At 32.9% G+C, this 23,678-nt stretch overlaps 1 protein-coding gene across 3 annotated transcripts in view; it reads right to left on the bottom strand.

Moving 5' to 3' along the window:
* Nucleotides 1-20,673, bottom strand: part of LOC105219561 (dipeptidyl peptidase 4) — a 110,193-nt gene extending 89,520 nt beyond the window's left edge. The window contains exons 1-2 of one of the 3 annotated variants that reach the window (XR_008470284.1): nt 20,594-20,673; nt 19,218-19,576 (exon numbers count right to left, since the gene is read on the bottom strand). The gene's annotated coding sequence lies outside the window, so the exon portion shown is untranslated. Of the gene's footprint in view, nt 1-19,217; nt 20,291-20,593 lie in introns of those variants that run through there. The other 2 variants (XR_008470285.1, XM_054226748.1) reach the window with 2 other exon arrangements.
* Between the last annotated feature and the right edge of the window lie 3,005 nt (nt 20,674-23,678).

Below are 23,678 nucleotides of genomic sequence, written 5' to 3'. Positions count from 1 at the left end.
TGGATGCCTACATGGTTCAAATGTATCGAGTACAATAAATTTTAGAGTTTTTTGGGCAACACTGCTGAATTTCACTTCGAAAAAGGCGATATTGAAGTTTATAACAAAATAAGTGATAGAGGTGCAGTGAAAGATATTGGGAATATAGAGGAAACAAAAACCCATTGTTAACATAACAGATTCGAGCATCAAAGCTAAGATATATTCTATTTCGGATACATTTTTGTCGAACCAAAACCAATACAAACCATAAAAAGGCCTCGAAGGTCTATTCAAGCTTTTATTTGGAAAGAATTTTCGCGAAGCTTTCGGGGTTTTCCCAAACCTGCCGATTTTGTAAATTTCATTCATTCCTTACCTTACAATAATATTATTTCAAAATATTAATATGATGAAAAGGATCGATAATGATGAATATTGCCATCATTGTATACCCACACCAATGTACCTTATAAAAACCCTAAAACTCTTCAAAACTACTAAGTAGTCAAATAACAAGAAAGATCCTTGCTAATAAACAAACTGAACTGTAAATAGGAGAACTTTAATGCACTAACTGTGTAAATCATTCTACGTGCAGTAAATGTAAAATAACCCAGTGAAAGCTCCGCACAAGTTAACTAGCCGGCAGCGGATAATTGAAAGCGTTCATTGTTTGTATGCATAAACAGCAAATTGCAGCTACTTTGGGATGACTTACGAGCACATGTGTGTTTTTGGTGCAATTTTACCAACAAGCTATGGTATACAAGGGCAACTTGAAAAGTAAATGAAAGCTTATAGCAACCATCATAAAGTTCCAACAGATTTAAGTTGATAAATATTCCTGTGTCTCTCATGGAAAATTGTTGGATAATGATACGAGTATATTGCAGTTTTTTGGACCAAGCAATAATATTTTGAATTTGACATTTAATAAAATCTTCCAATAGGCGGCGCTGTAGTTTTGCTTAGATTTTCAATCCTAGAATCTTAAGTCACAAGTTCAATTATCGATTTAGAAAAGAGAATATATTGGCCATCTAAAAATTGTGTAGCATACGAAATGAAGTAGTATCAATAAAAAACACCCTGAAATATGCAAGAGAAGAAAGCAGAAAAACAAAAGCTTTAATCGCGTGCCATTCTCTCTACTTTTTTTCCTTAGCAAATACCAGAATACATGCACCACATTTTGGAAATGCTACAAAACGTTTGCAATAAACCGATAGCAGCTTAAAAAATTCCAAGCATTTCGAAAAAGACCATTAACACACAGAGCGCCAATAAAAAACAGCTTGTTGAATAAAAAATCGCTTGAAAGGGTGGCGGAAATTGTTTTATAGTTCAACTGGCCATAGTCTGAATGCGTTTGTTGTTTGCCAGCCGGATTGTTGCAGCGTTGTCTGCACTTAGTTTTATTGTTGGCATGTGCTGTACGCGCATCAGACGCTTAGTTAGCTTTGCAGTAAAATGGAATGTGTAGAAACAAAAGAATGCAGGAGAATAGTGAAATCGTAGTTTATTCGCATTTTTTTCGATGTAGAAAGTTTTCGGATGGACCCCTACAATAAACTAGTAAAGGATTTGTATTGACATATTGGAAATTAGTTTACAAATTTAATGAACGCATTGATTGTGTATAATATTCTCATTTTTAACGGACTACCCAAAAAATAAGTTTGAAATTATAAAATAATTGTTGCAAAAAAAATCATGATTTACTATTAGCCCTTCGTTGATAGTAGTTATTATATTTGCGTTTTCTCCATACAAGTTAGTATGCCAGCTGTGTAGCTTTTTCCTTTAAGGACAAATAGGAGCTTTGTGGTTAATATTCGAAAATAGTAGGTCTAGTAAAAACAACTTCATTATTTTTCCAATAGATGGCTTTAGCTATTTGTATCTCGCATAAAAGTATAAGTGCGATCGGTATTTTTAACGAGGAGTTTACTTCATAATCGAATTTACATCTGCCCATTCCTTTCGAACCGTAACAAAATTAATACATTTAAGGTTCGAATGGTTACTTTTGTGACTCGATAGAAGCTCTGGGAATGTGTTTTGGAACCTTCTTATAGTTCGGGCCTGACACCAAGTTCCTATCTATGGCGAATGATGTTGGTACAAGTTCGATTAAAACGCTGATCATTTACCATACAAAATAAAAATCTACATAAATTTTTAATTGAATTTTAATCGACATGAAAATGAAATGCAGCTCTGCGACAAAGATCGTATTTGTAATTGTATATACGTTCTTTGTCTGCGGTAGATGTCGCCGCTAAAAATAGCAATCAGCTGATGAAACTTACCAACTTCTTATGGAAAGCTAAAATAAAAGTGTATAACATCTGATCGGTTATCGAGTAGCCGACAGTGTGAATAGTAAAAGCTTGTTTCTCAATCAACATTTTAATTTTTATATTAATTTGGCTGTGTGAAAAGGTTATTAAATTTAAAGTAAATATTTTTGTTTTGGAGGGTGAACAGACGAATTGATATTTTAATCTTTAAAGAAATCAAAAAGTAAAAGAGAAAACATTGATTTAAGAAAGAAAGAAAAATTGCGAAAGAAGTACAAAGAATCGGTTAAGAATCGGCCAAATATGGCCGATACCGATGATGCATTTTTTGATTGCTACTAGGCGATTCTGATGCCAAAACCGATTTTCGGTGAAAAATTACCATGGGGCACTGAATTCTTCATATTCGGTATTCGGGGCTTTGAAAAGTTATAGTCCGATTTCGACAATTTTTTCACAAGAGATGCCACACATCATATACAGTATTTGTGTAAGGCTTTATTTCGCTGTCTTCATTGGTTCCTTATGTATATATTATAAAGTGAAGGCATAAGATGGAGTTCAAAATTGATTTATATGGGAAGTTGTCGTGGTTGTGAACCGATTTTATTCATTTTCCACACCTGTCATCAGAATGTCAAGTAAATATTATATTCCGAATTTCATTCGAATCGGTCGAGTAGTTCCTGAGATATGGCTTTTGACCCATAAGTGGGCGATGCCACGCCCATTTTCCATTTTGTAAAAACATCTGAGTGCAGCATCCTTCTGCAATGTCTTCTGTAAAATTTTGTATTTCTGACGTTTTTCGTTAGTGAGTTAACCCACTTTTAGTAATTTTCAAACTAAACTTTGTATGGGAGGTGGGCGTGGTTATTATCCGATTTCTTTCATTTTTGGACTGTATTAGGAAGTGGCTAAAAACAACGACTGCAGAATTTGGTTTATATAGCTCTATTGGTTTGCGAGATATGTACAAAAAACTTAGTAGGGGACGGGGCCAAGCCCACTTCCCCAAAAAAATTACATCCAAATATGGCTCTTCATAGTGCGATCCTTCATACCAAATTTTATTTCCATAGCTTTATTTATGGCTTAGTTATGGCACTTTAAGTGTTTTCGGTTTTCGCCATTTTGTGGGCGTGGGCAACCTTCCTATGGTGCCAAGAAATAAGTGTGCCGAGTTTCATCAAGATATCTTCATTTTTACTCAAGTTACAGCTTGCACAGACGGACGGACAGACAGACATTTGGATTTGAACTCCACTCTTCACCCTGATCACTTTGGTATATATAACCCTATATCTAACTCGTTTAGTTTTGGGTGTTACAAAAAACCGTTATGTGAACAAAACTATAATATTCTCTTTATCAACTTTTGTTGCGAGAGTATAAAAATATGCTAAGAGTTGAAATCTTAGGTTACACTCAAAGTACCGGAAAATTTAGAGAAAGGAAGTTTATTGTAACGATATGCCTTCTATGACACCTTAGTTGTTAATATGAGAGTAATAATCTGAATAAAAATCAATAAAATTCCGAAAAAATAGCTTTCAATAAAAAGATGAAGTGTAAGAAGGTAAGGCAAAGGTTAATTTTATAAAAACTCTCGAGTTTGTGAAGTGTTTCGGTGAGTGAAAGAAGCGCTGGCATAAGTGCATATTATCGAATGGGGACTATTTTGAAGACAACATTAATGGAGACGAAAAAACAAATATTTTTCCATAAAGGGAAAGCTCCCATTATTTTTTGAACACACCTCGCGCAATGTTTTTTTTGCAAATAAGAAATATGTTATCACAGTTCCAAAATCATTATCCGAATTTAATTTAAAGAAAAGTTATAATTATTATTAGAAATAATGAGTGTACTACATTGCGTATGAGTAACATCCATGTTTCTTCCTATCTTTAAGCAGAGAATAAGAAAAATAAAAATAAAAGTATTAAATTTCTGAAAAGAATCTAAAATTAAATTCAATATTAAATATTTTTCTTGCTTTAAAATTTTTCGTTCTCCAACAAAAATTCTGTTGCACCAACCAAATATTGCAAAGATTACATGCTTCTATACATGCTTATAAAAGTGTTGATAATCATTGAATGTATATATGTATGCACGAGGTGACTGTAAAAATAAACATAAAAGTTGTAATAAAAAAAGGATTATTCGAAGAGAATACACTAAAGGCAGCCAAAAATTGAAACACTTGAAAATACAACAAAAAAGCACAACGGAAACTATGCAAGCTACAGCGATTTTATGCAAATGCCATTGCTGAATTGCTAATGGCAAGAGCGAGCGCTTTCAACTACAAAAGATAACTGTAAAGTTGAAAATTTAATTTCTGCAGCCATAAAAGAAGGCGCATAAAATAGCAAAAATAGCAAAGTAAAGACAAGACAAGATGAAACTAGTATTTTGGGCAAGAGCGGAATTGAAGTGCCTTTTCCAGTAAACTTTTTCACTCCACACACACATTTGCATCGCCACTAAAATTTAGTAAATAAAATTTTTGCATGCCACATTTCATGCCACTTGCCATGTTGCACACACACACACCCACACAGACAGTCAAACAGACGGACAGACGAATTTCGGTTTGGCTGCTTGCCCGATTGGCTTACCAAGCGCCGCAACAGCTGTCAACTTGGAGATTGACTGACGCTTGCCATGTGTGGCAAAAAACAAATTGCAACAAAAATTTGCAAAAACCCCAACAACAACAACAACAGCAGAACTTATATGAAGCAATAAAAATAACGGCATTTGCATATGTGCACAATGCCGGCAATCTAATTGACTGCAACTACTCGCGCCATTTTAGGCTGGGCTTTCACAAAAAAACCGAGCGATATGAAATAATTTGCCACAAAGTGGCAGCCACAATGACAGCGTACCAACTGGCGATGACGAGGACGACGAGTAGAACGACGACCGACATGAATGCGAAATTTGCATAGGAAAACTGAAATTTGTTATGCGTGAAAGTGGGTTGAATGTAACGGAAAAACAGTAGTACATGACTTGACAGGCAGAACAAGCGGAATTTGGAAATCAGGTGGCAAGTGAGAGTGCACATATGTATGTATACCGACAGTGTAGACGAAAAATATGCATATTTAAAAATTTTCAGTCGCTTTTCAGTTGAAGTTGAAGTCAGTAAACACTTAGAGACATAGATGAGGTATGTTCAAAAAATAACGGGAATTTCAAAATTTGCAATAATCCAAAATTTGGAATTTGAGAAGTCTTTTGACGATTGAGGATTATATTTCAAAGGCGACAACTTTATTATTGACGAATAAAAACATATTTTCTTTTATCAAAACTGAAAATTCCCGTTATTTTTTGAACACACCTCATATACACTTACACACAAAAATATGTTAAAATTCGTTATCTCTGCATATTTTGTAACAACATTTCCGTTGTCGCTATTCCGTTTCACCATATCTGCATATTTCTCCTTCCGCTATTGTGTCAGCCGGCGCACTTGCCGTTGGAGTCAAGCAAATGCTTGTGTCACACACACAAGTTGACAGTTTCACTTGCTACGCTTACATACATTACTGCTGCACGTACAAGTACATGACTATACACAAACCGTTACATGCGTGTCAAAAGCTACACATGTGTATGCCATGCAAGACAATTTCAAAGCATTTGTCTACATTAGTGGTATGTGTAGATTTGTGTTTTGCATAACAATTCCGCTGGCAACAGAACTCTTTGTCATTTACGTTGTTTATCCGCCCACAATTTAACGTTGCGTGAAATTTATAATATTTTTTTTTGCTAAAAAAGTGGAAAGCATTGAAATTCTTCAACTGTTATTAGCTGCATTTGTGGCATAAATTCGCCGCTTATTATTTACCGCTATCACCAAACTGCTAATCCAAAATAAATGTCGTCATAATAATGTGCTTTCATGCAGAAAACAAAGCTTATCTACAAAGTCTTTTCATATATTTTGTAAAATTTAATGGAGTGACATGGCGTATGAGTTACATGTAAGCTAAATAATCGCTCCTAAAATATTACTTTTTCATAAAGGTAAAGGTAACGGTCGATTCAGCTACTTTTGTTATAAAAATGACAACAGCGATAAATATACTCAAAGTCTTTTTATATTTCTAGCAAAATTCGTTGGTGCAACATGGCGTATGAGTAACTTGTAAGCAAAGAGTTTGAGTCAAACCACATTTCTTCATTTGAAAAGCTGATATAAACAGTCAATCCATTTTGCTTGCTAAAATTCGATTAATTTTTACTATGCTAACAAATAAAATTTGTGATCAACAGTGCGTATGAGTAACTTCCATATCATACAGTATACTCTCGAAAAGCTGGTACGATGAGGATTGCCGTCTCGCAGCGGAGAGAAAACAGACTGCCTACCTCGCAACGTTGCAAACGACCACAACACGTGCGGGATGGGATAGATACCGAGAGCTGAAGAGGGAAGCGAGACGCATTTGCAGACAAAAAAAGAAAGAGGCCGAAATGCGTGAGTACGAAGAGCTTGAGAAGCTGCCCGACAGGAGTAATGCTCGAAAATTTTATGAAAACATGAAGCGATTTACAGAAGGTTTCAAGACCGAGGAGGTAATCTGGTAACGGATGTCCAGAGCATACTGGGATTATGGAGGGAACACTTCTCCGACCTGCTGAATGGCAGTGAAAGTACAACACCAGGAGATGGCGAACCCGATCCCACAATCGATGACGATGGAACAGATTATCCATTACCCGACCATGAAGAAATCCGAATAGCAATTACCCGCCTGAAGAACAACAAAGCAGCGAGGGCCGATAGATTACCGGCAGAGCTATTCAAATACGGCGGCGAAGAACTCTAAGGTGCATGTATCAGCTTCTTTGTAGAATATGGTCGGAAGAAAGCATGCCTGACGATTGGAATCTTAGTGTGCTCTACCCAATCCATAAGAAGGGAGACCCCACAATCTGCGCCAACTACCGTGGTATAAGTCTCCTCAATATCGCATATAAGGTTTTGTCGAGCGTGTTGTGTGAAAGACTAAAGCCCACCGTCAACGAACTGATTGGACCTTATCAGTGTGGCTTTAGACCTGGAAAATCTACAATGGACCAGATATTCACCATGCGCCAAATCTTTGAAAAGACCCGAGAGAGAAGAATCGATACTCACCATCTTTTTATCGATTTAAAAGCTGCCTTCGATAGCACGAAAAGGAGCTGCCTTTATGCCGCGATGTCTGAATTTGGTATCCCCGCAAAACTAATACGGCTGTATAAATTGACGTTGAGCAACACCAAAAGATCCGTCATGATTGGGAAGGACCTCTCCGAGCCGTTCGACACCAAACGAGGTTTCAGACAAGGTGACTCACTATCGTGCGACTTCATTAACCTGATGCTGTAAAAAATTATAAGAGCTGCAGAGCTAAATAGAGAAGGTACAATCTTATACAAGAGTGTACAGCTCCTGGCGTACGCCGATGATATCAATATCATCGGAAGCAACAACCGCGCCGTTTGTTCTGCTTTTTCCCGCATGGATAAGGAGGCGAAGCGAATGGGTCTGGAGGTGAATGAGGACAAGACGAAATATCTCCTGTCATCAAGCAAACAGTCGGCGCATTCGCGTCTTGGCTCCCACGTCACTGTTGACAGTCATAACTTCGAGGTCGTAGATAATTTCGTATACCTGGGAACCAGCATCAACAACACGAACAATGTCAGCCTCGAAATCCAGCGCAGAATAACTCTTGCCAACAGGTGCTACTTTGGACTGAATTGAACAGTAAAGTCCTCTCTCGACGAACCAAAATCAAACGCTACAAGTCGCTTATCATTCCCGTCCTGCTTTACGGTGCAGAAGCTTGGACGATGTCAACATCAGATGAGACGACACTAGGAGTTTTCGAGAGGAAAATTTTGCGCAAGATTTAAGGTCCTCAGAACATTGGCAACGGCGAATACCGCAGACGATGGAACGATGAGCTGTACGATTTATACGACGACATTGACATAGTTCAGCGAATAAAAAGACAGCGACTACGCTGGCTAGGTCATGTTGTCCGAATGGACGAAAACGCTTCAGCCCTGAAAGATTTCGATGCAGTACCCGCCGGAGGAAGCCGAGGAAGGGGAAGGCCTCCACTCCGTTGGAGGGACCTGGTGGAGAGCGACCTGGTTACACTTGGGATCTCCAACTGGCGCCGAACTGCGAAGATAGAGGTGGCGCACTATCGTCGATTCGCCTGTAACCGGCTAAACGGTTGCAACGCCAATCACATACATACATACTCTCGAAAAGTAAATCGATTGGTATTTTGGGTAATTTACTTTTTCGAATAATTTGCTTTTCCAAATATTAAATGCATTTTTAAACTTAAGAAATTCATTCATTTATTTGCTTCAACAAAACATATGGATTTACATGAAAAACATATTTACACTTACATACATACATATATATTTACTATGAAGAGAAAAAATCTTGAATATTCTTTTGTTTTTTTTTTCTTTTGCAATATATTTTCTGGCCATTTTTGTACGACAATTCAAAAGTCTCAGGTGTCAGACTTTTTGAATTTTGCATCGTTTTAATTTTTAAACCAGTGGATCAAGTAGGAGAATTTATTTACTAAAAAGACGCGATAAACAAGAGAGTAAGTGGTTTTGCAACATCGGAAAAAACGCTGCTTGCTTCGTTTCGAATTTTTTATCACACTCTCTGAAAAGTAAATTAAAAAATTTACTTTTTCGAGGTGCATGTGTAATCTTAAAGGTGATTAACTTTTCCCCGATTATTTACTTTCTGAGAATTAACTTTTCGAGAGTATACTGTACTACAGTAATAGCCTTTTCGCACAGACAAATTAATTGATCAATTAAAATTTTAATTGAGAAACCAGGTTTTGTCCTCGATCAGCTGTTATATATTTTTTGTTTTTGCTTTTCATAAGAAGTTGGTAGGTTTTCTCAGCTGATTAATATTTTTCAGCAGCGACATCTACCGTAGCTTTTTTTTATAAAAAAAAATTCAGCCAATCGCAGACATAGAACGTATATCGTAGGTCTTTGCCGCAGAGTTGCATTTGATTTTCAAGTCCATTTAAATTCAATTTAAAATAAATTGAGATTTGATTTTGTATGGTAAATCGGTCTAAATCAGTTCAAATGCAGTTTAATTGCTCAATTAGTTCTTGTGCGAAAATACTATTATTAAAGAATAGCTATTGTAATTAACTCTAGCAATACCAATTACCAGTATGATTTAATTTTCTAATAAATATGGCATATATAACCTGAAAATTAGTTTCAGATGTTCGTTTTAGCAAAATTTTAATTATTTCTTTGTGATTTATTCTTTTATTATTATTACAATATTTGCCCGACTGTGATTAATGTAATTTGATTTGAAAAAAATCTTAAAATTTATAATTTTAACAATTCAGCATCCTTTTCCAATTTATAACCTCCATAAATGCGATAAATCTTATTATTAATTTATTACAACCAATTTGTCAAAAGTGCGACATGGCGTATGGGTAATGTGTGCACTGTGCTATTTATATGATTTGATCAAATCATACTATTAAAAAAACTTATTTAATTTATTCTTTGTTTGTTTTTTTTAGTTGACATTAAAATTTGTAGTCTTTCAATGATAGACATAATGGAAGGTTCTTAGATAAAAGTGAAAAAATAGTTAATCAATACTATATATGTAAATAAAATATAAAACGCACTGAAATATTTTTTCCCTTTTTTCTCAGGTGTTCCTTACTCTAAAATACACTGTAGAAAGTAATACAAGACTTAAAGCAACATATTCGTTTAAATAAATGATAGTCCTACTATTTCAGAGAACTGATTAAATAAAATAAAATCATAAATTATTGCCATTTAAAGTAATTTAAAATATTTTAAACTCATCCAATATTTTTTTTTATTTTCAGATGTTTGGTGTAATTAATTTAACGATAAAACTCAATGAAATGTGTGTTAAAAAAAGGTAAGTGCTACAAAAAATACCGTTATTATAACAAAATATCTTAAATTGTTAATTACCCGTCTTATTTAAAGCCACAAAGTGTTATAAAGGTCGTGTAATTGGAAGTCGGAAATTTATTTTTTACTAAGTCCGATCTCTTTTTTTCCTTTCCGGTGCTTTTCATTTTCTCTTACTACTTATATAGCTTCCTCTTATTACATATAAAGGTGACAAATATCAACCAGTTTTACGAAAAATTGAGAAATAGCTTAATCGCAGGTTACCCTATTTAAGAAGGCACAACAAAATTTAGTAATTGATTGGATTGATTACTCAGACTAATATAGATATTATTTTTTATTGAACTACAAGAACTGTTTCCCATATCAAAAATTGTATTCCTAAATTATTTCTGAATATAATTCATATTAGGTCTACAACTTTGCTTCCGCAGTTTTTTTTTGTAAATTTAAGGCTTTTTTTGTATAAAAACGGTTACAAATGTCGGTGAGCCTCAACCGCACTTTTCTTGGAATTAAAAAAAAAAACAAAATTTCCCGCAAATGTTGAGAATTCGGCTCAAAAAGTGACATTTTCAGTTGAGAATATGTTTGGGATGCAAACAGATCTCTACAAAATTTTGTTGCGTTAATGCTGACACGAATGTCCAAGATCGAGATAAAAAAGAAAATCGATTTAATCGACCAGTGCTTGACCCTAGAGACATCTATTGGAAAACGGCGAAAGCAAAGTTGTAGACCAATAGTTTCCAAGCACTACCATTATTACAAAGTATTTATTTAAATGAATAGCAATTTTGACACTCATCAAAATGCCGGAGTTATATTCTCTCTCAAATAGTAACAAAGCATTTTAATTAAAACTAAAATTCAAAAACAGAATAATTTAATCGAAAAACTTATGCAAAATAAACTTACAACACGCCATGAATGCGCCGACCGATTCAATTAAAAAAGTAGCGCGCGCGAACAATGCAAACCAGCAGCAATGGCAAAACAATGTAAAGCCAGAGAACACAAAGCGAAATCCAAAGGAGAACCGAGGCAAGACTGAGTGCGGCAGAGAGAGAGAGAATAACATTTTAGTTCACAACTTGCAGCTACAATGGCAGCGATGTGGCAAAATATTAAAAGAAAACATTTTCAATTTTTATATGCAATTTCGTGCAACGACAGAAGAAGTAGCGGCAGCAGAAGAGTATAAGAAGAAGCGGAGCAAAGCAAGCGTGAGAAGTAAAAGAATAAAGTGCAGTAAAAGAATGAAATTAAAATTGCTCGCAATAAAGTGTAAAAAGTGAAAGCAACAAGCCACTTGTTTGACTTGCCGTGCCGTGCCGTTTGAATATCTGCTGGTCGTAGACATAGCGCAAAGGTTTGTAGGAATGGAGGAAAATGCAAGACTCCGGCAGGTTGCGGCGACCAAAATAAGCAACTCGAGCGTTGGGAGCTCATAGAATAAGCAAGTGGATTGTCGCGTTGCAACGCAGCAGCTGGCAACTACAAATGATTTTATGCGAGCATGCAAATGAAGATAAGTGCGTAAAGCGCCTTGGAACTGTTTATGGTGCACTGCAAGTAATTTATTGCAGTAAAAATGATAGAGAAAAGTAAAAGAATGAAAGGGATGATGATGGTTTTATGGAGCTTGAGATGTGAGTAATGAAAAGTTTAATGAGTTTTTTTGTCTTGGAAATCTATTTGTACAGAAATAGTATCCAACGATCAAAGTGGATTTATGAGGCATACTTTTATAGGGAAAGTATTTTTAGAATCTCTTTACTAAATTTGTTTTATTTTATTCTTATTATTCAAGCAAATTTCCAAGGTATTTGTCTATACTATACTATACTATAAAATTAAATGGTATATACCATTACGCCTAATTGTAGGCAACATTTTAGTGTTATTACATAATGAGCTAGACTAGCTAGCTAGAAGCTATGTCTGCTATATTTCTTTCTATTTTCTGAGTTCCCAAGTAAAGTACAGAGTCTACATTTGTAGGTAAATATGAACACATAGTAAGAAATTACAGCTAATTCTCAAATAGGAAGGGGATTTAAAATTGGGATTACTTACTATTTGTTGGAAATTGTTTATAAATTCCAAATAACTGAATTAATAATAATTATATCTTATTCACAAAACAACACAGATTCACTCTAAACCCATGATTTATTACTGTTTATTTAAAAATATGAATGATCCTAAATGTAGGCAACATATTTCGAAAGAAATTCAACAAAATAATTTCTTTGGAAGATCAATGTTCAACTCAAGTTCAACTCGAAACTTTTATCAAATTATTAAGTGTGGCTAAATCTAGTCAATATTTTTTTGTTTCTATACCTCTTTGTAATATATTTATTAAACGATTTTGTGTAAAAATGGCGATAAAAAATAAGTAAACTCTATTTTAGATCAATATTAGTTGCGTTAGTTTAATATATATATATATATATATATATATATATATATATATATATATATATATATATATACAATGGAATTTTTTGGGTTTTGACGTCTGTATCTTATGCCTTTGTTACATGATTTATGCAATCCACAAGTGAAATATGATATTTTTTGCTCACCTTATTATGATATAGAGAGACTATTTTAAGATTCTGCCTCGATATGAAAATTTTTAAATTTGTATTATGCCCTGGTCGAAAAGTTCGATTTATGGAAGAAAATTTATATAAAATTTGACTTCTCTTGCCAATTCAAGAGTTCAAGTTATGGAGAACTTCGAGTTTTAGAAGTTCGAATTATGGCAGTTCCATTGTATTTCTCCCTAAAATATGTAGAGTTATCTTCTTCAAATAATTTATTATTAATTCTTTTTTTATGTAAGAAAATTTAATTATTTTTTTAAGACTCAACCACATCGGTCTGAGACTAATAAGACACAAACAAGTATTTTCGTCTAACCCACACCAAGCGAGCGGTGTGAGCTGTCGCATATAAAACTATGGGATATTATCGTATCAGACAATAGAAGGCGTCTTGACTAATCCGGTGTGGGTTGAGTCGAAATTTTTTAAATATTACAGCTAGAGATTTAAGTAAACTATCATTTCTTTACGTGCCTAAAGGTAGGCAACATTATTTTATTTTATTTTTCATTATATTTATCTTTCCAGTATTTTTCAGATTTTCTGCAACTTTTGAGCAATTTCAGCTAACTACTTTTAGCTTAGTATAAGGCTAAATTTTTTAAGATTTTCAGTAACATCTTCTTAAGTAATTTAACAGAGTGCCTAAATGTAGGCAACAAATTTTGTATTTGAATTTACAAACAGCAGTTGATGTACAGCATAATATCACCTAATAAAAAACATGCGAATGCCTTTTTTATTGAGCAAATTCTTATAAACTTATTTTATTTCATAGTCTTAGTTTTCCAATATCTTGCCTAAATGCGAAGTATTTAGATACTATTTTAAATAGAACTAAGTTTTTTAAAATGCATACTTAACCTGCCGATATAATAATCATAGCTTCAGTACAGACAGTTCAAAAAATATTTTTTCTCACCCATAAAATTATAGAGGCGTGTCTTAACTCATTCAAAATCTTACTCATACGCCCCGGCCACCTCAACTAACCGGCAATCTGTTGATTGTAAGGGTACATAATTTCACTTAATAAATCTCTAGTAATCAAATCTGCACCGCACAGACAACGCTCAAGTGCAAATGAAGGCACACAATAATTGATGCGTAGGAAATTGCTATAATTTTGCGCACAGCCAGCGCTCAGCTAACCAAAATTTAAGCTTACAAGCAAATGATAAATATTCTGCTTTTACTCCAGCAGCTTATTAAACCCAACATTTTGTGGCAGATTTTCACTGTCAAGTCTCTACTTGTGTCTTTTGTTTTCCTTGTAACCTGCTTGAGCTCCACCTCTCTGTCAAAGCAATTACGCTCAGTAAGACCGGCAATTACAATATTTCCATCAAAACTTTCAGTTGCATAAATAAACAACCAAACAAGTAGGCGGCAGTCAAAAAAGTGACATGACATTACAACAACAACAAAAACAACAACAGCAATAATAACAAGCTGTAGTAAGACGGCTGTCAGCCGCTGACATTCACTTGAAGAGCGCCATTCAATGACACGGGTGCTTCCTCCTTCATGTTACTCTCACGTATTCGCATGCTAATGACATCGTTTTGCCTTGCTTTTTTGCTTGCCGGCCTGCTGCCTGTCTTTTTTAATTTTAATCGCATATGTTAGCCGTTGGCGTGCGCTTATCTGTATGTATGAGTTTATATTTGTTAGTGTATGTGTATGGTACTACGCCAGCAATCATGTCTTCTGTTCTCCTTAACCTTAGCCTTACGTTTGAGTGCCAACATTAGACGACTGGCGTTGCCATATTGTCCTTGACAATAACATGTTTTACTCGCCATATTTGCACATCTGTATGTGTGTTGGAGTGTGTGTGTTTTTGCATATAAATGCCGTTTTTGTACTGCAAATGTGCTTGCAATGTCTTCTTGTATTTACTGTTATTCAAATTGTGTATCTTGCTTGCTATATTTGCTACTTTTCTGCTGAGTTCCCAAGGAAAGTGCTGAGTCTACATTTGTAGGTAAATATGAGCGCACATAGTAAGCAATTACAGCTATTCTCAGTGTAAAAAATTGATGTGCTTTAAATTTGCGATTTCTTATTTGTTTGAAATTGTCTATAAAGTTCAATTCACTGACTTTTCAATAATATTGCGCAACAAAATTGTTCAATAATATTGTACAATATATTTTAGATTCTCAGTATAAAAAATGTATTTACTTTAAAATCGTGATTTATGGCTGTTTATTTAGAATTATCTATAAAATGCAATTCAATGATTTTTTCACTAATATTGTGCAATAATATTGTTCAATTATATTGTACAATTATTTATTTAATATAAGTTGATAATGACAGCTCATTCAGAGAACAATAATAATTTTCATTAAAATCGTGATTTATTATTATTGTTTGTTTAAAATTATTTGAAATTGTGAATTGAATGATTTTTCAATTATATTGTGGAATAAAATTATTCAATAATATTGGACAAAACAGCCGAAGGCTCTGTCGTTAGTGCTGTTATATCTTATAGGTAGTACAATTATTTTTAATTGTATTTCCTTTAAATAAAACAAAATAAAATAAAATATTGTACAATATATTTTTATACATTCATATGTCTATATAGCTACGTCTATATATACAGCTGATTCTCAGTATAAAAAATGTATTTACTTTAATTTCGTGTTTTATTAATGTTTATCTAAATCTTCTTATAAAACTAACTGACTGTGACGTTCAATGATATTGTGCAATAAGATTTTTCAATAATATTGCACAATCTGTTTTAAATAGGGCTACATTTGTAAGTGAATATGTCTATGTTTATAATAAGAAATTACAGCTGATCCTCAGAATACGGAATTCTATTTGATATAAAATCTTGATTTCTGTTTATTTGATATAAAATCTTGATTTCTGTTTATTTGATATAAAATCTTGATTTCTGTTTATTGAACGTTGGCAATTATATATTATTTAATAGTATCGATTGTATAATTTTTTTTTAAATAAAATACAGTTCAATAATATTGTACAATCATTTTTTGCGATTTTTTTTGCATAAACTTATCATAAATTTATTGTAGAGCTGATTCAGCGAAAAATACCGATTTTCTTTAATATCATGTTATCTACTGTTTATTTAAAACTATCTAGAAACTTTGATTTAATGTTTTTTGCAATAATATTGTGCAATAAAATTGTTTAATAATATATATATATACATTCAATTGTTTTATAAAAGGAAATAAAAGCCTATCCTCAATATAGAAATGCATTTATTATAAAATCTTGATTTCTGTTTATTTAACGTTGCCTATAATATTTTATTTAATATAATTGATTGTATAAACAAATTTTTAAATATATTGTGCAATAAAATACAGTACAATAATATTGTACAATATTTTTTTACGATTTGTTTTAATTTTTATTATAAATAAATTGGATAATGATAGCTGTTTCACAGAACAATACGCGTTTCGTTTAAAACCATGAATTATTACTGTTTATTTAAAATTATCTAGAAATTTCAATTGACTGATTTGTTATAGAGAAAGAAAGTAAACAACAAATTATTTACCCCAAATTCGTTATTTAATAATGTTTATATAAGTTGGCTACAGAATTTAATTGAATAATTTTTTCAAAAATATTGTGCAATAAAATTGTTCAATAATATTGTGCAATAATATTGTACACTAATTTTTTACGATTTATTTCAATAGTAATTGATCTTTTTATTATAAATTGAATATAATATTTAGTCAAACATTAGCAGAAACGCCTATTTTGCAGCCCCATTTTCGAACACCCAATATTACCTTATACATCTGGATAACCTTATCTAGTTAAGAGAGTACAAGTAATCATACTTGTACTTTTATCGTTAACTTTTTCTGTATATCCTATTATATTGCATATAAATATCTTTCTTCTAAAGAATTTCTACCAAGCATTTATTTTTATGAAAACAACTTCAATTGTTTCTTTTCAGAATTTTAATACAAATATCTACCAAGCTTCTCAAATCATTAATATTGTTCCAAAATATTTCAAATACACAAAATACCTTCTAGTTGTCAATATACAAAATTATTGACCGCATTTCTCTCTATGTAAACACCACCATAAGTTCGATTTAATGAACGACTGCTGTCAGGAGTGATATGTGCGCCAAATAAAAGTATGCATAAACATTATTTCGACTATTTATATTACCATTAACGTCATTACTTTTGACTTTTATAGTATTTTTAGAAGTTTATATGCGAAAATAAGCATTTTTCGCAACATTGTTTATTTATTTTTCAATGCTTACGCGCGCAAATGAAATGTGTTTGGTTTGGTTTGGCATAATGAATGAACATTTTTGCTTTAGAAATGCAAATTTACTACACATGAATTCAATTGATATAAAACTGTAAACACAAAGTAGCTGGCTGTGCCGAGAATTTCATTGATTGTTTTGGAAGCAAATTGTATTCAAGTGTATATAAAGTGTGTGCAGGGCATTGTTAGACTTTATTTGTGTTTAGTTTGTTAGATGTTTGGCTTATTGATTGTATATCGAATGTGTTTGTGGGCAAACAAGTGTTTATATTTTATTATTTTATATTGTTTATAGAAGGTGACACTTATAGAAAATGTATAGTAGAGAAAAAGTAGCGAGAAATTGCATTAAGGGGTTACATGGGTTTTGTCCGGTAAAAAAAGGCCTGTTTACAATATTTTTTTTCTATATTAAAAATTATTTATTTAATTCAAATTTTTTCTGTCCTAAAGAATAATTTCTGAAATTAAAAAAAAAAATTAAAACTCCTCCATTTTGACGGCATTTCCGGTTACCCTCCGGAAAACGGGTGCGTCCGCGTTATCAACATAACTCCTGATAGGATCATCCAAAATGAAAAAAAAACAAAAATAAGTGTTCTACGTAAAACCATAAACTCGTGCTGGAACGAAGGGAAAACAAAACAAGTAAGGAAGGGCTAAGTTCGGGTGCAACCGAACATTTTATACTCTCGCAATTTATTTATTTAACTTTATTAATATTATATAATACACAATTTGACCCACATATTCGTCATATATATTGTATAAAGTCCATTGAAAGTTGGAAACCATAATATTAGGTTAGAAGCACCGAGGTCCTCGTGTTCGATATATGGGGCCTTAAAAACCTATGGTCCGATTTCGGCGATTTTTAGAATGGGGCTGCCACACTATAAACATAGTATTTCTGCAAAGTTCTGTACCGATTGGTTTGCAAGATATGTACAAAAAACTTAGTAGGGGGCAGGGCCACGCCCACTTCCCCTAAAAAATTACATCCACATATGCCCCTTCCTAGTGCGATCCTTCATACCAAATTTTACTTACATAGCTTTATGTATAGCTTAGCTATGGCTATGCTATAGCTATAGCTATGTTTTCGGTTTTCGCCATTTTGTGGGCGTGGCAGTGGTCCGATTACGCCCATTTTCGAACTTAACCTTCTTATGGTGCCAAGGAACACGTGTTCCAAGTTTCATTTTTTATCTCAATTTTTACTCAAGTTACAGCTTGCACGGACGGACAGACAGACGGACAGACAGACATCCGGATTTGAACTTTTCTCATCACCCTGATCATTTTGATATATATAACCCTATATCTAACTCGTTTAGTTTTAGGACTTTCAACCAACCGTTATGTGGACAAAACTATAATACTCTCGTAGCAACTTTGTTGCGAGAGTATAAAAACTAAAAATTGGAATTTTGGCAGACATTCTTCCAAAAAAATAAAAATTTCGTTCAAATTTGATTGACATTTTATTTTTTTTTTTAAATAGTTGTGATTGAAAAAAGAAAAAAATCTTCATTTAACCACGAGTAAATTCTATCTCGAACACCTATGCAAAATTGCATCAAGATCGGTTGACTAGTTTTCGAGAACATTTGACAACCGACTTTGAAAACACGGTTCCGAGATAAACGCGTTTAAAGTTTTGAGTAACAATGATACCTGACTTGGAGCGCACACCTTCCAAAGGCTGTATCTCCGAAACTATTATTCGAATCGACTTGAAAATTTAGTATAATATTCTTGAGATGTTGTAGAAATTAATAAGCAAACAAACAAAACAAAAAAGATATTTTGAATCCACGAAACCCATGTAACCCCTTAATGAGCTTGAAATGAGAGAGTTTATATTTATTATTATTATGCTAATTTTTTTTTTTTTTCTTAAACATTTATTAGTGTAACATTGAGATCAATAACACATAATATACAACAGCAAACTAGCGCAAAGCCGGGACAATTATTCCAATTCTTCCACACAACTTACCACAATTCGTCGTACTCGTGTCATATTGTCCTAGTTGGCGTTGATTCCTTCCGTTGGCGTTGACAGAATTGCTAATGTAGGACAACAAAGCGAAAAACGAAAAATGTTTGTTGATACTTTCTTTTGTGTTTTTATTGTTTTAATTTTTTTTTTCAAATTTTTTTTCCACAAATTTTTGTTTTGTTTCTGCCGATTTGACAAGTTTTTTTGAGATTTTTTATGTTTTTGTTGTAATATTTTTTATTTGTTGTTGTTGTTTTATTTTTTATTTGTTGTTATTGTTCTCACTTTATACTCTTTACTGCGCTTGTTGCTTGTTTTCTTCTAAAGTGTCACACCGCGTTACTAATGTACTCTGGCTAGAACAATAACGAAAGCACAAAATTATATATATCACTCATACGCCGTGTACGCCCACAAATAAATAAACTAAAGAAACTTGGAATTGCAGCAATGTTGTCACGCTCAATGGGCGACCGGAAATCACGTTGGCGACACAACACATTGTGGAACAACAACAACACACACTTTTGCACACTGCTTTGTCTCCAATGTCAATTGTGCGACACAATCCAACAACAATTGCAACAATAACAACAACAACACATTGCTGTTATTAAAACACGTTTTTGCTTTTAGACAATGCTTGACACACTTGAGGCATGTATTTATGTCACAAATGTGAAGTGAGTGCCCCGCACATATTTAAACACAACGACGGCCATCAAAGGCAGTCAAACAGCGCCGTCGGAAACGGATGCACGGAAATCGCGTTCGAATTACACTTGAAAGCCACTTAGCGGCATATATATATGTATGTATTTGAAAAGCAAAAACGAAAAGGTAAAAAATACAAAAACACAAATTTAGAAATTGACGCGTCTTTACGATTGCTGGGGGAATCCCAAATGAGCTTAAAAAAAATCAAACGAAAAATGTGAAAAAAGCGAATTCACAAAAGCATGTCTGCCTGACGCACATTTCGCTTGCGGCAGCGCACACTTTTGCTTTCAAGCGCCATTATAAACACGCGCACAAATATAAATAGCATAAAGTTCGCTACTCTACAACACATACATACACACATTCACTCATATATATATATACATAAATATATATATATACATCTGTATATGCCTGCTTGTAAAATTCTCTACACTGTATTTAATTAGCGCAAAAAGTTCGCATAAAAGCACGTCACACGCTAGCGCATATTGCCAACAAAACAAAATCAAATATTAAATATACAAAAACAACAAAATTAGCAACAAAATAATTTCATTCACACTTCACTTCTTAATAAATATTTTAATTTTTTTCCAAGTCAGAAAATCTCAAATTTCCACTATTTCATAAAAGCAAGTTTTGTCAATTACTATTTCTTTTTATTTCCCAGGCACGCGTTCGCTTATTGGTTTTCAGTTTTTCCGTTTTATCGACCGTTTAGTTGCGCGTCTCAATAGTAACTGAGCCAGCTGTGTGAGTTGCTGGAGCTAAAATACTCCGGGAAAATATTAAAATTTTGAAAAATCTATGGAAAAAAGCTGCTGAGCGCTGCCGCATGTGCTTTGAGTGAGAGAGCGCACCGCGTGTATGCGCAAAGAGCAGTATAGAGAGTTCGTTAGGGTGTCCAAATGTATGAGATATTAATCTCGTACATATAAATGTTGAATTCAAAATGCTGAATTTTTCGAGTTCAGTCTCACTGAATATTTTTGGGACGCATTGTACAGCAGTTCGGAAATTTTCAAAGCGAAATGATGTCGTTAAATAATTTCTTACTTTTTTAATATTTTTTTCCAAAAAACAAGTATTTTGTTACATTAAAAAGCAAATAAAATTTTAGTTAAATAGTTTATTTAATTTAATATGCTTCCCAATCAGTCTTGCACCTCAGCGTTCTATCCATATCATTGTAATGAATACTGCTATATATTTTGAATAACCTAACAAAACTATTGCATACCATTAGGGATTTTAATAATTCATATTTCAAGTAATATCGAAGACGCATACCAATATTTTTAACTAAAATAGAACTTAATATTATCTGCCTCCAAAGGACTACCTACCAACAGTCGTAACTGGTTATCAGGGGGATAGCAGTTGTCTCTCTGCAAATAATATCAAAGATAAACATAATAAAATCAAAATAAAACCGTTATCATGTTGCCTACATTCAGGCGCATTCATAAATTCATATTTATGGACTTAGCGATTCAACTACCTCTCAGATCTCAAAGTGATGAAGTTGATTTGTAGGTATAAATGAGATAATAAAACTGAAGGCTGTCGATTGTATTTTGGAAATTAATTTCGCTTTATTTAAGCTTTTAAATATATATATCTATTACCTACGGATAATTTTAAAAATGTTACTAATTTTTAGATATTTTTTCACAATATTTCACGGCGCTAAATTTTATTTTCCATGCTTATAAATTAAAAAGATATTAAAATTTTGTGCTTGAAAATTTTTTGAAAAAGAATTTTAGAGGAATTCTGAAAAAATCAGATCCTGAAAACATTTATTGCATTTTCTTAGTTTTTTGCTAGAAATTTATTATTTTAAATTAATTTTATATTATTTTATTTTATATCCAGAATTATACAAAATAAATTTGTATTCATAAATTAACAAGATTTTAATTTAAGGGGTTAGGGACACAAAAAAATGAGAATTTTCCGTAATTTTTTTTTTTGCTATTAAATCATGTTATTTTACAAAAGTAATAATATGGCATCATTACACAATCTTTTGACTTATAGTCACGAAAATTTGGAAAAAAATGTATAATTTCCAAAGTTATAGCTGTCTGTGTTGACCCAGTTTCAAAAAAGGCCCTTGCGGTGACAATCATAAGTCCTTGGAGATTCATCTAAAATCAATCGGATAAAAAAATATTAGTTTTATAAATAGATAATCCTGGGCCTGAACCAAACCTTCTTGTTTTTTTTTCAAAAATTAACAAAATGGCGGCTTCAGGAAATTTTTTTATAGATTTCGGGAAAAAATCAACAGTTAATTGGTCTAAAAAAATCGAAATTAAAAAAAAATATATTTGGTGCAGGCCTGAGTTTATTATGCATTCTAAAAGCTGTAGGAATTTCAATAAAATCTAACGAGCGGTTTTCGAGTTACAGTTGTCACCAGTTCAAAAAACATAGTTTTGAAAAAATAAAAAACATTTAAAGTTTCACACTAGCGTGTTGGAGTGCCCGAGCGCTCGTTGTTATTTGTCGAATAACTCTAAAAGCAATGATCGGATAAACTTCAAATTTTCAGAGTATATTTTTAAAATATTACACTTAACGAAAATGCAAAAACAACATTGATTTTTTGAAAATCCTGACTACCCCTAACCCCTTAAGTGTTGTAAAAAAATCGATAAGAAGTCTAGAAAGATACTGTCCCAGATTCCTGATCAGAAGTTCTAATTTTTTCGATTATAACTTTAAAATCGATATCATATCTTTTGAAATGTCAAAAATTATTGCCGATGAAACAAATATTTATACTTTTATATCCAGAATGTCTTTTGAAACATACCATATACTTTCTTAAACTTAAAATGCCATTCAATAAATACGAATTTATCTTTATTTAATACCAAAATGTTTTGAAATTGCCTTTATTATTTTTTTTTGGAATATAACAAACACTATTTGTTTAAATGTGCTTATACTCTCTTATTTCAAAATCTCTCCACTGCGCTCTCGCTCTTCAAATTACTACGCTCTCATATGTACTACAATAGACATGTTCTCACTATCCACTAAACTCTCCAATTAGTACTCACTCACACTGCGACAGTTCTGTATTACTTCATCATTGTTTCACTGTCTGTTGTACATTTATTTCCGCCAACAAACGTCGAGTGTAGACTTTGGCAACAAAGCATCCTGCTGCCATGTGAAAGTGAAAGGATTGAGCAGGAGGGCGGCAATCACATACCGATTTGGTACAATGTAATGCTGATCCCAGGTGACCCACTGTAGCAAGAACATAAAATGGGATTTGATATAGAATAAAAACAAATGAAATGAGAAAAAGAAAGTAACGAACATGTGAACAAAGGAGTGAAAGTAAACCTAAGTAAACTTCGAAGTAAAAAAGTAAATAACGAGAATTGGAAAAAGTAACAATTGATTGAAAAATAGTTTTTTAATTAAGAGCACGAGAGAGAATTTGTAAATAATAAAAAGTTTGGAATTGAAGAATTGAAATGAAGAACATTGTTCAGAGTTTATACGAAAAATAAAAAAAAATTATTTTAAGTATCTATATTAATTTACATATACAGACAAACACATGAGTATGACAGCTCACCACCTGAGTCCATAGCATACCTATGCACCTAAGTGTATCACATACAGCAAGTTTTACGGTTACGTTTGTTATTTCAGTCCTTTACCCACACATTCCAAATACACATACACTCGTATGTACCAACATATACA

The sequence above is a fragment of the Zeugodacus cucurbitae genome, chromosome 3 (assembly GCF_028554725.1).
Source record: "Zeugodacus cucurbitae isolate PBARC_wt_2022May chromosome 3, idZeuCucr1.2, whole genome shotgun sequence".
Classification (NCBI taxonomy): Eukaryota; Metazoa; Arthropoda; class Insecta; order Diptera; family Tephritidae; genus Zeugodacus; species Zeugodacus cucurbitae.
The sequence above is the reverse complement of the archived record's forward strand: the minus strand, read 5'-3'. Positions and strand labels throughout refer to the sequence as shown.